Below are 15,980 nucleotides of genomic sequence, written 5' to 3'. Positions count from 1 at the left end.
GATCATCAAAAAATTTTTTTGAAGGAGATCTTGCCTTTCGCAACAGAATCGATGCAACTAGAAATCATTTATCATTACATATTGTATATGTTATAACTTACATATTATCTGTATTTATCATGTTATAATTTATAAAATAACGTCAGTATATCTTATATAACCACACTATACATAAAACAATATATAATATTTATATGTATATAAATGTATATTTATATCTATTTATATTTCAATGTGATTGACATTTTCAACATACTGTCTTGCAACCTCTTTTTAAGAACTAAAAATGTTGGGCCCGGCGCTGTGGCGCAAGTGGTTAAAGGTCCTCGCCTTGCACGCCCGGGATCCCATATGGGCACCGGTTCTAATCCCGGCAGCCCTGCTTCCCTTCCAGCTCCCTGCCTGTGGCCTGGGAAAGCAGTCAAGGACGGCCCAAAGCTTTGGGAACCTGCACCCGCGAGGGAGACCCGGAAGAGGCTCCTGGCTTCGGATCAGCATAGTATCGGCCCGTTGCGCTCACTTGGGGAGTGAATCATCGGACGGAAGATCTTCCTCTCTGTCTCTCCTCTCTGTATATCCGCCTTTCCAATGAAAAATAATAAAAATAAATCTTTAAAAAAAAAGAACTAAAAATGTTGATAATCTTATTTCTGATCAATTTGATGTATCAACAATCTACCAAGACAATGAGGACATGAGAGGTCCATTACCCAGAGAAAAATTATGAAAGAAGCAAAGAGAAGTTAGGAGGAAAAAATGGCACACCATAGAGAAAGTCTTATGTACTCTAAAAACAAAGTTAACCAAAAACTTGTCAATATAGAATTACATACCAGCAGAAAAATAATCTCAACATTGATAACAAAATAAGTGGGACAGGATGAAACCTAGATTTACTCACTTAGAAACTTAGATTTATGGGAAGCATAGATTTATGGGTAGCTATTTAACCAGAAAGAAAATGTTCCGAATGACATACATGAAAAAGAAGCTGTTTAAATTTCTAATTGAATAAATATTATACAATGTGGTAAAAACTACATATGCTATTATTGCTTATAAAATTAAAGCATCTAACAATAATAGCAAAAAAAAGAGATACATACATATACCTGTTATAGGGTTTAGAGAGAAGGCCTTAGCAGAAATGCAAGCAACAAAACTGCTGGCCTGCCCCTCTACACGACTCAATGGGCTGTGGGCAAGGTGAGACAAAGAGGGGTACTGCCAAGAATCTAAGGGAAACAGCACAGCATGGTAGCATAGTGGCTAAAGTCCATGCCTTACATGCACCGGAGTCCCATATGCGCACCTCTTTCTATCCCTGCTGCTCCACTTCCCATCCCTCTCCCTGCTTGTGGACTGGGAGAGCAGTATGAATGGCCCAAAACCTTGGGACCCCCACCTGCATTGGAGAATCAAGAGAAGCTCCTGCTTCAGATTGGTTCAGCACCAGCTGTTGCAGCCACTTTGGGTGTGAACCAGCAGAAGGAAGATCCTTCTGACTCTTCTCTTTGTAAATCTGCCTTTCCAATGAAAACAAATAAATCCTTAAAAACAAAAATAAGCAGAACCCATGTATGTTGTCTACAAGAGACACATATAATCAAAAAAGATCTATGGAAGTTGAGAGAATACAGGCAAAAGAAAATTTCACACCAATGGATAAGTGGAAAGAGCCAGCATAGCCATTCTAATATCAAACTATAAAAACTTCACCAAAAAAAAATTAAGAGATAAACAGGAATATTGGATCACGAGAAATGTAACCATCCGCCAACAAATAAAAATAAATGTACACACACCAAATACAAGGAAACCCTGATACGTTAAATACTTATTGACTCATGTAAGGGGAGATATAGATGCCAATTCAATAATAGTGAGGGACTTAAGCACCTCTTTAACACAATAGACAGATTGATGGGAGAAAAGCTCAACAAGAAAGCAACAGATATCACAAAGACAATAAAACAATGGACTTAATTGACATTTACAGAACCATTCATCCCACAAATATTAAATATACATGTTCTTCCACCTACACATGGAAACTTCTCCAGGACTGATCATATAGGTCACAAAACAAGCTTCAGCAATTTTTTCAAAAAAAAAAATGAAATCATCCCATGCATTTTCTCAGAATACCAGAGTCAGACCAGAGATCAGTAAACCAAAACATGGTAAAAAAAAAAAATTGTGAATTCTTGGAAACTGAACAGCATGCTACTGAATGAAGAATATAGTAGAGAAGAAATCAAAGAAGAAATTTTAAAATTCCTTGAAAACAATGAAGACTCAAACCCAACATGCCAAAACCTGTGGGACTGTGCAACACAGTGTTAAGAGGTAAATTTATCACAATCTGTATCTGTATTAGGAAGTAAGAAAGACACCAGGTAAATGAGCTGAGCATTTATCTGAAGGAGCTAGAAACACGGAAATAAAATAATCCCAAGATCAACAGAAAAAAATAAATAATCAAAATAAGAGAGGAAATAAACAAATGAAGAAAAAGAGAACAATACACAACATCAATGAAACCAAGAGTTTATTCTGTAACAAAACAGGATAGACATCCAACAGCACAACTGACAAAAAAAAGTGTAGAAAGATAAGAATTAATAGACTCAAAGATGAAAATGGGAACAACAGAACAGATACTACAGACATACAAAGAATTATCCAAAAGTGTAAGTAAAATATATGACAACAAATCAGAACTGTCAAGAAATGGATAGATTCCTGGACATACACCATCATGGGGCAACAGAAAATCTAAATAAACCTATAACCAACACAAAGACTGAATCAGTAATTAAATCCTGCCTAACAAAAAATCCTGGACCCAGACAGCTTCACTGCTGTTTTCAATAAACATTCCAAGGTGAAATTACCTCCAATTCTGCATAAATCATTCAGAAAATTAAAAAGAAGGCAATCCTTCCAAACCTTTTCTAGGAGCCCAACATCACATTTTTTTCCATGTTTCAGTTATCCCACTTCATTTATTACCAAAATGTCACAGAATTCCAGTCATTGGTAACATGCATGCAACACAAACCTGAAAATCTGTGGAAATAACTGAAGGCTTCGACAGTTGAGTCGTTAGGAATCAGTCATGAGTTAACGCCCCAAATTGTATCACTCCAACCTTCAAAAACAGGCTTTTTATGTGTTTTGTGTTTTTGTTTTGCTTTGTTTTGTTTTTAAGAGCTTTGGAAACTGAATTAAAATGTCTGCACAGCTATGAACAATTGTTCAATAAAACTTATTTTAAGGTTTCCATTACATGTAAATATATCCATTTGGCATCTCTGTAAAAACTGAAAATGTTGCAAAAGTTTCATTCTCTTTGAGAAAGCCATTGTCAAAAAAATATTCACACTTCACTGAAATTGTGTAAAGTGGTCTTCTTGGAGAACCAAGATGGCAGAATAGGGTAAGCACACATTTAAACAGAGAAACATTTAATCAGGATGAAGCTGAGAGGACACATTCCAGGAAATATGAGAGGGCAGAACAACAGCAGAGGGGTACCTAGAGATGGTCAGACACAGGAAAGCAGCGAAAACGATGATGTGGTGTTGCAGTGACTGATACCCTAGGTGCATTCAGCAAGTGGGGATCTGAAATGTACCAGTAGCAAGAAATACTCCAGCAACCAGGTGCAAAGGGACTTTCACTGTGATTTTGCGAGATGAACACAGACAAAGAACTGTCCGCCCTGCTGGTCCATTTGATTGCACCAGGAGCAGAGACAGAATGACAGATCCCAGACAGGCAGTGCAAGAACAGGGTAGATTTCACAGCCCAGTCAGCCCCCTAGAGCTGAATTGGGCACCATTTTGCGTAAGGAGGCAAAGGCAAGGGAAAGGATTGAGCATATGCTGAGCTTGGAGTGAATTCATTTCTGACTCAGTGAACTGCATCAACGTGTCATTCTACAGGTTCCACCCAAGACAGGTCTGGGTAGCCCTAAATCAAGAACTCTAGTAGGGGCATGTTGGGCGCCATTTTGTACACTGCACCAAAAGCTTTAGGACTGCAAGGAACAACAGTGAACTGCGCATGTGCTGAGCTTGCGAGAACTCACTGAGTTCCGTGTATTGCACTAGTCCTGCAGGAAAATAATATTGACTGTGGCATCATTAAGGTCAAAATAGGTCCGTGTGGCACCAAGACCTAACATCCCACAGGTTCCAGAAAGGTCAGCTCCACCAACAACCTAACTCGATAGGACACCTGGTGTCTCTCTAATCTTGGGACCTGCTCCAACCACAAGTGGGAGAAAGGTTGCAGAGACAATCATGCAGCCTCAGCATGGCATCACAGGAGGTAGAGATTGGTGAGCCAGGAACTGGGGCTATGGAGTTCTTTGTGGAAACCTAACATAAGAACTCAGACCTGGTATTGACAGGAGGGAGTGAAACAACTGGCTGCAAGCAAAGAGTTGTGAACCAACTGCAATAAGTAAAATCAAACTGTAGACCTGTGCGTAACACAGCTTAGAAGCCTGCTCAGGAAAAGAATCTGATAACCAGAAGTACAATGACCAAGAGCAAAAGAAGAGACAAAGGCACAATGAACATTACTGAAGACTTCCCTGTAAATGAACAAAACCCTAGTCCAACCTCAGAGTTAACTGAGGAAGACGACGAAAAAATTGGGGTCACAGAATTTAAAAAACTCATTTTGAAGCTTCCTGTCATCGGGGGAAGCAAACAAAAAGCTGGAAGCAGAGCTGGATCAGGCCAAAACAAGTATTCAAAATTGAAAGACACCATTAAGAGGCCAAATATAAGAGTTATGGGAGTCCCAGAAGGTGCAGAAAGAAAAATTGGTTTTGCAAATATATTTAATAAAATAATTAAGGAACTTTTCCTTTATCTAGAGAAAGAAATGGAAAACAAGATCCAGGAGGGGCACAGAGCATCCAATGGGCCTGATCAAAAGCAGTCTTCACCAAGACACATAATCATTATGCTCTCTTCAATCATACACAAGGAAATGATCCTTAAATGTGCACATAAAAAAGTTCAATTGACATATAAAGAAATGCCAATTAAAGTTTCCTGTGAAAGATCTCTCACAGGAAACTTTACAGGCATGAAGAGAACGGAGTAATATACTCCAGATTCTAAAAGAAAAAAATTGTCGGCCTAGGATACCCAGAAAAGCTTTCTTTTGTCTTCAAAAATGGAATAAAATTCTTTCAGTCAAGGAAAATTAAAAGAATTTGCCTCATCCAAACCTGCCCTACAAATGATACTTCAAGATGATACTTCAAGATGACAGAGAAAAGGAATGGCACCAAACAAAACCAAAGGCAAATGTGAAGAACATCCCAGTAACATAACAGCAGAAGACTAAATCAATGAACAACCCATTCCTAAAATGACAGGACCGAAGTACCACCCGAACGTATTTACCCTGAATGTGAATGACTTAAACTCAATCAAATGTCATAGAGTATTAGACTGGATTAAAAGCAAAACCCATCTTTTTGTTATCTAGGAGACACTTTTCACCAAAAAGAAAAACACATCAGCAGAAACTGTATTGCATGGATTTTGATGTTTTCTGTTAGTTTCCTCTCTTCAAAACACTTTCTTCTGATTAAATTCTTCAGTGACTCATAGATCATACCGTAGCATCATTTTCTGCCAGAAGGTTCTTGATTTTCATTCCTTCAGCTACACGTTGGTCATTTAGTAGCATGTTATTTAACTTCACGGTGTTGTTAATTTCTTTTTCCTTCCTGTTGTTGATTTTGTTTTGTGGCTTTTCATTTAAAGGAATGTGTAGTAGCTGTGCAATGGAGACTGTCATATCTAGTAACATGCTGTTTAACTTCATCACATTGTAAATTTCTATTTCCTACCTGTTGTTGTTGATTTTGTATTGTGGCTTTTCATGAGAGGATGTACAGTAGAGGTGAAATGGAGACTGTCATATCCAAATGTGAGGATACAATGTAGTATGCATTTCTACTTCCAGACAAAGATGGACTTACAATGAAACTGTTTGTTATATCTTGACAATAGGATACTGGACTCTCTGCCATTGTCCATGCCTGCAATGATGGACATATGACTGTGTATGAAGAACTATACTTTAGTAATCATATAGAGGAACTAGTTGGTGGGGAGCGGATTTGGGGCTGGAATAAGGGAAATACCAGGAGCTTATGGAAAAATACAATTTTACAATGCCATGAAGTTAAATAAAATGAAATCATAAAATGATAGTAACAATAATAATAACAAAATGTGGGGGAAAAAAGCAAAAGAAGGATACCATGGTCACACTTACACAAGTGGGCCATGTTAATTCAGGCTTACCTGTGCCAGTGTGCCAGCGGGCAAGCTTATGATAGCAGAGGCCCCATAAGAAACCAGCCTGCTGGGCCTGGCACAGTAGCCTATTAGTAAAGTCCTCGCCTTGCACACCCGGATCTCATATGGGCATCGGTTTGTGTTCCTGTGTCCCTGCATCCCATCCAGCTCCCTGCTTGTGGCCTGGGAAAGCATTCAAAAATGTCCCTAAGCCTTGGGACCCTGCAACCACTGGGAAGACCAGATCTTTCTCTCTGTCTCTCTTCTTCCCTGTGTATCTACCTTTCCATTAAAAATAAATTAATATTCATTAAAAATAGAAAAAATGTTCTTCTTTCAAAGCTTAGTTATTAATCTGAAATTTGATTTATCAAAATCTACATTTGCTTTTTCCTCCTAAAACACCAAAGAACATTTATTCACAAGGATTTAAAAAAAAGAGGCAGGAACACAGCAGAGAAGAAAAATTACAGACTGATATCCCTGGTGAACATAGACACAAAATACTAGCCAATGGAACACAGCAACACATCAGACAGATCATTCACCTGGATCAGGTGGAATTTATCCCTACAATGCAGGGATGTTTTGGCATACACAAACCTATAAATGTGATACACCACACCAAGATTTAAAGAACAAAAATATTGTATGATAATCTTGATAGATTCAGGGAAAACATTTGATATAATTCAACACCATTTCATTTGAAAACTATAAGCAAGATGGGCATAGAAGGAATGTTTCACAACACAATCAAAGCAATTTATGAAAAATCCAATGCCAATGCCAGCATCATACTGAATGGGGAAAAATTGGAAGCTTTCCCACTAAGATCTGAAACTACACAAGGATGTCCACTATCACCACTGCTATTTAACAACGTACTGGAAGTACTCCCAAGAACTGTTAGAGAACAAAAAGAAATTAAAGAAATTCAAATTGAAAAAGAGGAAGTCAAACTATTTCTGTTCACAGATGACATGGTTCTATACACAGAAATAAAAGACTCCGTAAAGGGACAACCAGAACTTATGAAAGTGTTTGGTAAGGTGGCAGGTATGAAATAAATGAACACACATCAATGTCCTGAGTGTATACAAACAAATCTAGGATGCTAAAAGAACTAGGCAGTATGGTACCTTTCAAAAGTAACAGAGAAGATAAAATAGAAATAGAAGATTTTAAAAAGTGGAGAAATAGGCCATGTTCCTCAATAGGTAGATTCAACACCATCAAAATCCATACTATTGAAAGTAATATACAGATTCAATGTAATCACAATCAAAACACCAAGAACATTCTTCAAGAACTGGAAAGAAGGACAGAAAATTTCATTGGAATGCAAGAGCTCACTGATAACCAAAGCTGTATTAACAATCTAGATGGAGGGAATATTTTTCCAAATCCTAGGACATATTACAGGGCAGTAGTGATCAAATCAGCCTGGTACCAGTACAGAAACAGAGAGGAAAATCAATGGAGCAAAATAGAAACACCAGAAGAGAGCCCACAAATGTACACCCATCTGAGAACAGGAAGAAACAGAAAGAAACCCAAGGGAAAAAGATGGCGTCTTCAATAAGTGCTGTATGGACAACTGGATAGCAGCCAGCAGAAGAACAACAACAAAAGACTATAACTTTCTTTGTACACAAACATCAAATCTAAGTGGATAAAGGATCTAAACCTAGAGCTGGAAAGAAGAAAACAAGAGAAATATTCCACAAGATATAGGTGTAGGCAAAGACTTCCCAGAAAAATTATCAAAAGAACAGGCAGTCCAAACCAAAATAAATTAATAGCATTACATCAAACTAAGAAGCATCTGCACAGCAAAAAAAGCAATCAACAAAGTAAAAAAACAACCAACAGAGTAGGAGAAAAATCTTTGCACACTGCAAAAACAGATAGGGTGTTTTTTTAAAAGATATATTTATTTTATTGGAAAGACAGATGTACAGAGAGAAGGAGAGAGATAAAGAGGAAGATCTTCCATGCGATGATTCACTCCCCAAGTGACCGCAATGGCCGGTACTGCACCAATCTGAAGCCAAGAACCAGGAACTTCTTTCCAGATCTCTCAAGCAGAGGCAGGGTCCCAAAGCTTTGGTCCATCCTCGACTGCTTTCCCAGGCCACAAGCAGGGAGCTGGATGGGAAGTGGAGCTGCCAGGATTAGAACCAGCGCCCATGTGGAATCCCGGAGCATTCAAGGTGGGGACCTTAACCATTGCACTATTGCACTGGGCCCCAGATAGGGGCTTAATATACAGGATATACAAGGAAATCCAGAAACACGATTAACAGCAAAACAAGAAAACCAATCAGGAAATGGGTGAAGGAAATCAGCTTTTCAAAGGAACAAATCCAAATCACGAATAAACATATGAAAAAATGTTCAAACTCCCTAGCAATAAGGGAAATCCAAATAAAAACCACACTGAGGTTCCACTTAACTCCAGTAAGAATGGCCTACATACAGAAAACTATCAACAACACCTGTTGATGAGGATGTGGGGAAAAAAGATACCCTCCAGTACTGCTAATGGGACTGTAGTAGGGGGCAGCCACTATGGAAGTCAGTATGGAAAATACGCAGGCAAGTGAAAATTCATTTGCCGTATGACCCAGCAATCCCAAACCTGCCTGGGAATATGTCCAAAACATCTGGCACATGCACATGAAAAGGCAACCTACATCCCTGTAATCATTGAGCACAATCAACAATAACAAAATCATGGAAACCACATTGATGCTCATTGACGGGGGACTGGATAAAGAAACTGTGGTATATCTATCATATGGAATACTACTTAGCTGAAAAAAGGATGGCGTATCATTATCATTCGCAACTAAAGAGCCCAAATGGAGACCATTCAGACTAAGTGAAATGGGTCATTTCCAAAACAATGAATATATGTTAGCTCTAATATAAGACAACCTCCTTTGAAAATACAAAACAGAAAATAAAGGTAAATAAACACACATATGTAATCACACAAAGGAAGGATGTAATGGAGATCAGAGTACCTGGAATCAAAGAAAAATGACAGAATACATCTATACAATGGAATAAATGTAGACTCCGAATGAAACTTCTAAATATACTTAGACAAAAAAATAATACACTTTCTACCATTGCCTACACCAACATTGCCGTGACCCACAGAACAAGAACAAAGTTGGAATCATTTTTTCATCTCTAATTTTAGTTAATTTTTCCCTCATTCTTCTCTTTGCTAATATGGCTAAAGGTTTGTTTTGCTCACATTCTTAAAAAATGGTTCTTTGTGGTTGCAGTTTGCAGTCTCTTAATATCAATTGCATTTATTTTTGCAGTGAATTTTAGCATTTCTTGTTTCTTATTCATGTTTTCTTTTTTAATTCCTTTATTTGAATTACTAGATCATTTGAAACATTTGACTGTTTATTTTCATCTGAAGTTATAAATATATCTTTCAATACTATGCTTGTTACATCTCATAGGTTTTGCTATTTTTGTTTTTATTGTCATTTATTCAAAGCAGTTTTTATTCTTTTTTCTCAAGATGGCAGAATTTCAACAGATGGAGAAATATTATCCAGGTTAAAGCAGAGAGGGCAATAGAAGAGGAAATAGAAGAGGGCAGATTGACGATAGAGGGGCACCTGCATACTGATGGAAATAGGAAAGCAGTGGAGACAGAGGGGTCGTGTTGCAGTGACCAGATACCCCAGCAGAATTCAGCAAGCAGTGATCTGTACTACACCAGTGATCTGAACTCCACCAGCAATGAGGTAGGAATGGTAGCTCACCGGGCACTCAGGAGCTGAACCCAAGCAAAGAACTGCCTGTTCTGCTGATTTGTTTGATTTGAGCAAAAGGAGAGACAGAGCAGTATACCCCAAACAGGCAGTTTGGGAGCAGTGTGGAACTCACAGCCGAGACCCCAGGTAGAGCCAAATCAGGTGCCACTTTGTGTATGTACACAAGCCCAAATGGGACAGAACTGTACATGCACTGAGCTGGGAGCAAACTCATTTCTGGCTCAGTGAATTGCAACAACCTGACATGCTACAGATTATAACCAAAATAGGTCCAGTTAGACCCCAGAGCTAATGGCCAGCAGATGCAGAACTCCACCAGTGGAACATCAGGCATCATTTTGTACAGTACTGTAGCAAAGGCTTTGAGACCGGAGGGACAACAGTGAGCTGCACATGTGCTGAGCTGGGAGTGAACTCACTGAGCTCAGGGCATTGCACTGGTCCCACAGAGGATATAATACCATCTTAGGCATCTTACAACTCAAAATATGTCCATGGGGCCCTCAGACCTAATGGTCAGCAGGTTCTGGCAAGATCAGCACCACCAACTACCTAGCTATTTAGAACACCTTGTATTTCCCCAATCCTGGGGACTGCTTGAAGCAGAAGTGGGAGAAGAGTTATATAAACAATGGTGCAGTCCCAGCACGGGATCACCAGAAGTGGAGCATGTTAAGCCAGGGCCTGGGGCTATGGCAACTGTGGTGGAAGTCTAACATAAGAACCCAGACCTGGAGATCGCTGGAGGGAGTAGCACAACTGACTGCAAACCAAGAATTGGGTACCAAAAACAATAATATCAAACTGTAGACCTGTGTGTGACACAGCTTGGAAAGCTGCTCCAAGGAGAAGAATCACTAACCAGAAGTACAATGACCAAGAGCAAAAGAGACAAAGGCACAATGAATATCACTGAAGACTTCCCAGCAAAACAATAAATCCTTCATCAACATTACAGTTATCTGAGGAATAAATACATCAAGGTTATGAGGGATACAAAGTTAAGAAAATTCATTATAAAGCTTCTTACCAACAATGAGACGCACATGAAGGAATTCAATGAATTTAAGTAGTATGTCACACAGAAACACTAAAACAAAATCAAGCCAAAATATTGGAAATGAAGGACAAAACAGAGCAAATTAAAAATTCAGTGGAAAGTCTCAATCACAGAATGAAAGAGTTAGACCTGCTTTAAAATGATACTTAGAGATGTTCTTCTGACAGAGAAAAGGAATAGCACCCACCAAAACCAAAGGCAAATGTGAAGAACATCCCAGTAAAAGGATAACAGAAGACTAAATCAAACAATGAGCAACCCATTGCTAAAATAATAGGACCAAATTAGTAGACTGGATCAAAAAATCAAAACCCATCCATCTGTTGCCTATAGGAGACACATCTCACAAACATCAGCAGAAACTATATCTCACAAAGTTTGTTATGTTTCTTTTCTGTTTCTTTTCTGCAAAATAGCTTTTTTTCTCATTAAATTCTTCATCGACGCATAGGTCATACAGTAGCATCATTTGCTTCAAGAAGCAGCTTGATTTTCTTTTTAATGTTTCATTGACACAATAGTCTTTCAATGGCATGTTACTTAACTTCATGGCGTTGTAAACTTCTATTTTTCATCCTGTTGTTGGTTTTTGTGTGTGTGTGTGTGCCTTTTTCTTTAAGAGGATATATAGTAACTGTATAATGGAGACTATCATATCCAGATGTGAGGATACAATGCACTATGCATCTCTACTTCCAGATCACAGATAGACTCCTAATGAAACTGTTTACTATATCTTGACAATAGGATACTGGACTCTCTGCCATTGGCCATGCCCACAATGATGGACTTAATGACTGTTTACAAAGAAGTAAATTATTGTAATAACATGGAAAATCAGAATGGGGTGTGGATTTGGAAAAAGAGAGTAGGGAAATCCCAGAGCCAAGGAACTGTATCATAAAATAATAAGAAAAAGGAGAAGGAGGAGGAAAAGTAAAAACTTGTGAAAATATCGAGCTTCATGACACCATCAGTGGAGACAGTCTTGACATTGGGTTTGAATTAGTTATAAGGTTTTTCAGGATCCTCAAACTCAGCTCCATCCCTCTGTTAGTTATAATGTATTTTTACTGTGAGGCTGTGTTCTTTTTCAGACTGGAAAAAAGCCAGGATTTGGTCCCTTGGAAGTGATGATTGTACAGACTTTTGATTTACCTTAAGGACCTTAGCCATCCTGGACCTAAGAAAATCCCACTCGCAAGACTCCCTACCAACGTAAAGTGAATCTCAAACACTATGAGAAACTGCCGATTGGCAGAGCCAGTGGGATTATGTCACCATCTAATTGCACTATTCTTTATTTTCACAACTACACCCAAGGTAATAAACCAAGGTACATTTAATGCAGAAAGATGAAAATAAATTTGTTCACAGACAAGGATGAAGGAGGACTTTACACAGCCAGGAGAGCCACTCAAGAATGCATACATATTTTTCCAGCTACCCAGTTAAAAGAAATCATTGAAACAGGTAAGACAAAAACAATACTGAAAACTGCCATTCTCTGTCCCTGATCTTGCAGTATTCAGTGAAGAAGAAAGAAAAGCAAAAGAAAGCCAGGTGCATGCCAAGGTTTTCTCTCAAGTAAAAGAACGAGAAGAAATGTGTAGTGGGTGAGGAGTGGGTGGGAATTTGAAGGAAAGCTATGGAAAGAGAAGATAATGGAGACAGTTTAGGGGGCAAGTGTGGGAACAACCAAAAATGATACTGAGCCCTGAGCAAGGGTAGAGTGCTTTCGACTGTGACTCAGCATGAAGATAAAATACTTTCATAAAGTCCAACCAGCAACAAGCCCAGTGCTCCACGGAGCAGGCATGGACTTAATCAATTAACCCAACAGCTAGTTGGAGACAAGAAGGTGGTTGTGAGAAACACCAGTTAACAGCTAATAATAGTATCTTCGCTTTGTTACCTGTGTGACATTGCCTAATGGACAATGTGTAAATTTACTCTAAGAAATCAGAATATAAAGAAGATCAAAAGCAAGGTAGTTTTTTTCTGGGAAATTTGTGTATAGAGATAAGTCCTTTTCTGGGGACTGATAGACCACTAAGTTTGGATAGGATGAAGGCAAGCTGTTCCAGGTGAGCAGCAGTATGTTTTTCATTGTCTCCTTCATTACTTCTTTGTCCTTGTGCTGTGTTGTGTGTGTGTATTTTTAATTTACAAAAAGAATGCTGTGAGAGAGATTTGCAATACTTCTTTGTTCACTTCGCACAGTTGAGAATGCTTCCCATGCTGTGTGTAAATCTATTTAGTTGCTCTTAACAGCTAGTGTCCCAGAGTATACATTCAATGCATTTTCTTAACTATTTTACAGTGACTCATATCTACTTTTCAATAGCTTTGTCTACTTTTCAATAGCTACACAAGGTATTCAATCAAGTGAAAATGAGATGTTTACATAATTTTTTTTTATGAACCTAACTGAGAAGTCCAAATTGGGCTTGAAGGTAGAAATACTATCTCTCTCTCTCTTTTTTTTAAAACAGAACTTCTTCTATTTAGAAGGCAGCAAAAAGGAAAATATCATGTATTTAATGAAATATGAGAAAATGTTGAATATAATGAGAAGACAAATGTGCCATTTTGATCACCTTTTTTGGATACACACTCTTATTAAAACACTGTAAAATTGAAGCATTGATACTTCTATGGATGAACCACAGTATTTATTTAGAAAATAGAATAAAATTATACATATATAAATAATAAGTATATAGAGATACATATGCAAGTGTACATATGACATTTATTTTTATGTATGTATAATTTATGATTTCACCAGATTGACTTGTAACTTCTTTTAAGGACAATTAGAAAAGCTCTTGACTTTATTTCAGATCTATTTGAAGCTTCAGAGAGCTACTGAGACAGTGAGGGCTTGAGAGATCCAAATTCCAGAGAGAAATTATGACAGAAGCAGAGTAATTAGGGAAGTAAAAGGAAACTAAAGAAATATATTCAAAGGGTAGAACAAAACTTGAAAATATAGAACTATATACTAGCAACAATTTTCTCAAAATTGACAACAAAACGGAGGGAGGAAGAGATGCAAGTTGAGATTCATCACTCATAACTGTTGGTTTAGAGAGTATTAAAGCTAGTTCTTCAGCAGCAGAAGTTCCAAGTGGCACTACAGACATGGAAAAAAAGAACAAATAAAAGAAACTACATATAAAAAATTAATTGAATAAGGATTATACAAAGTATTATATATTTTATTGCATTCTGAGAACTAATATCTGACAATAATAGGGAAAAAGTAAGGTAGCTAGAAGTGAGTGGAGTACCATCCCTAAGGTCCTTCATTCACTAGAAAGCAGTGAAACTGCCAGTGAACATCAGAACTCATTAAGTCAAGGTTGCATCTTAAAATCTCTAGAATAGAGTAAACTTTACTAAAATAGTTTGTACAACTGATAAGCTGAGAAAAACATTGACTAACAAAAAAAAATTTTGTGCAGAAATCAAAAGGGAATAAATAGAGATGGATAGGACAATGAAAACAAAAAAGATAAGATTACAGATGCATTCACAGTAATACAGAATGGAGAAGATGGCAAGTGTGCTTACATTGGATGAATATTTTGCAAAAAACAGTACTCGAAACTGGCCAAGCATATTATGTATAAAAAGTAGTTAGAGAAAACTGCAATCAACTGGAGAGGACTTAACCCTTGAACAAGGACAATCAACCTGGAGGGAGTGTTCCTCTAAGACCTTTCTCCCCGACAATATATCCTTGTGTCTACATGAGGTGCAAGGACATCTTGAGTTCAAACAGAAAACCACAGACTTTCTGGTGTAGAGGTGCCATATGACGGCATCCAAGGCAGTCTGAGCGGCTGGAAATCAAGCCAGGATAGCCCAGAAAGAGAAAAGCCCCAAATCTAAGTAGGGACTCTGAAGTCCTCCTTGACTGACCCTGACAGAGTGTGCAGAGCCCAGCAGAAAACTGCACCTGGAAGCTGGAAACAACTCATTAGAGACTTCATTTCTTTGCAGGGCAAGTAAAGTTCATTGTTTGAGTTTCAGTAAAGAGGAAAACCATGGGGAAAAAAGCCCAATCTGTTAAAAACCCATTTTAATATAGATAAAATCAAGCCTTCATCAGTCAAACTGAGATAAGAAAAACTTTCCATCATGAGTGACTACCCATTGTAATACTAGATGGGAAATCAATAGCCAGGGGTGGGGTACTTGGGAATAGGAACTGGAAATCCCAGGACCTATGGAACTGTATCATAACATAATAATAATTAAAAAAAAAAAACTTTCCAGAACTGAAACACCCGAGATTTTTACTAAAGCAACTTCAACAAGTTTTGGCTACAGTGTTAAAACCACAAAATCAAGCAGGATCTCAATAAATAAACCAAACCTTAACTATTTATTATCCTTGTTATCCAGTCTTTTCACTTTGGGTCTTCATAAAAATTAAGTGAAAATCTTTCCATTATCAGAACTATACATGAATATTCATAGCCATCCTATTCACAGTAGCCCCAAACTCAAGCCCAAATATTCATCAAAGAATAGATTTTTAAAGAGTATGTCTACACTGCAGAGTACACTTCAGTAATTAGAAGCAACCATATATGAGTAAAGATGGCAACATAGTTGAGTCCTTAGAAACTTTCCACTGACCCACCAACTCTGAAAAAGTGCATTTCCAACAGATTTATCCTCTGCTTGCAGAGCAATCATCCTTATGGATGATATGCTGCTCCACTCCCAACCCAAATATCTGGTTATTGACTGGGGAAG

The sequence above is a fragment of the Ochotona curzoniae genome, unplaced genomic scaffold (assembly GCF_017591425.1).
Source record: "Ochotona curzoniae isolate NIBS_2020 unplaced genomic scaffold, NIBS_Ocur_1.0 contig_2723, whole genome shotgun sequence".
Classification (NCBI taxonomy): Eukaryota; Metazoa; Chordata; class Mammalia; order Lagomorpha; family Ochotonidae; genus Ochotona; species Ochotona curzoniae.
Note: the sequence above shows the minus strand (reverse complement) of the source record.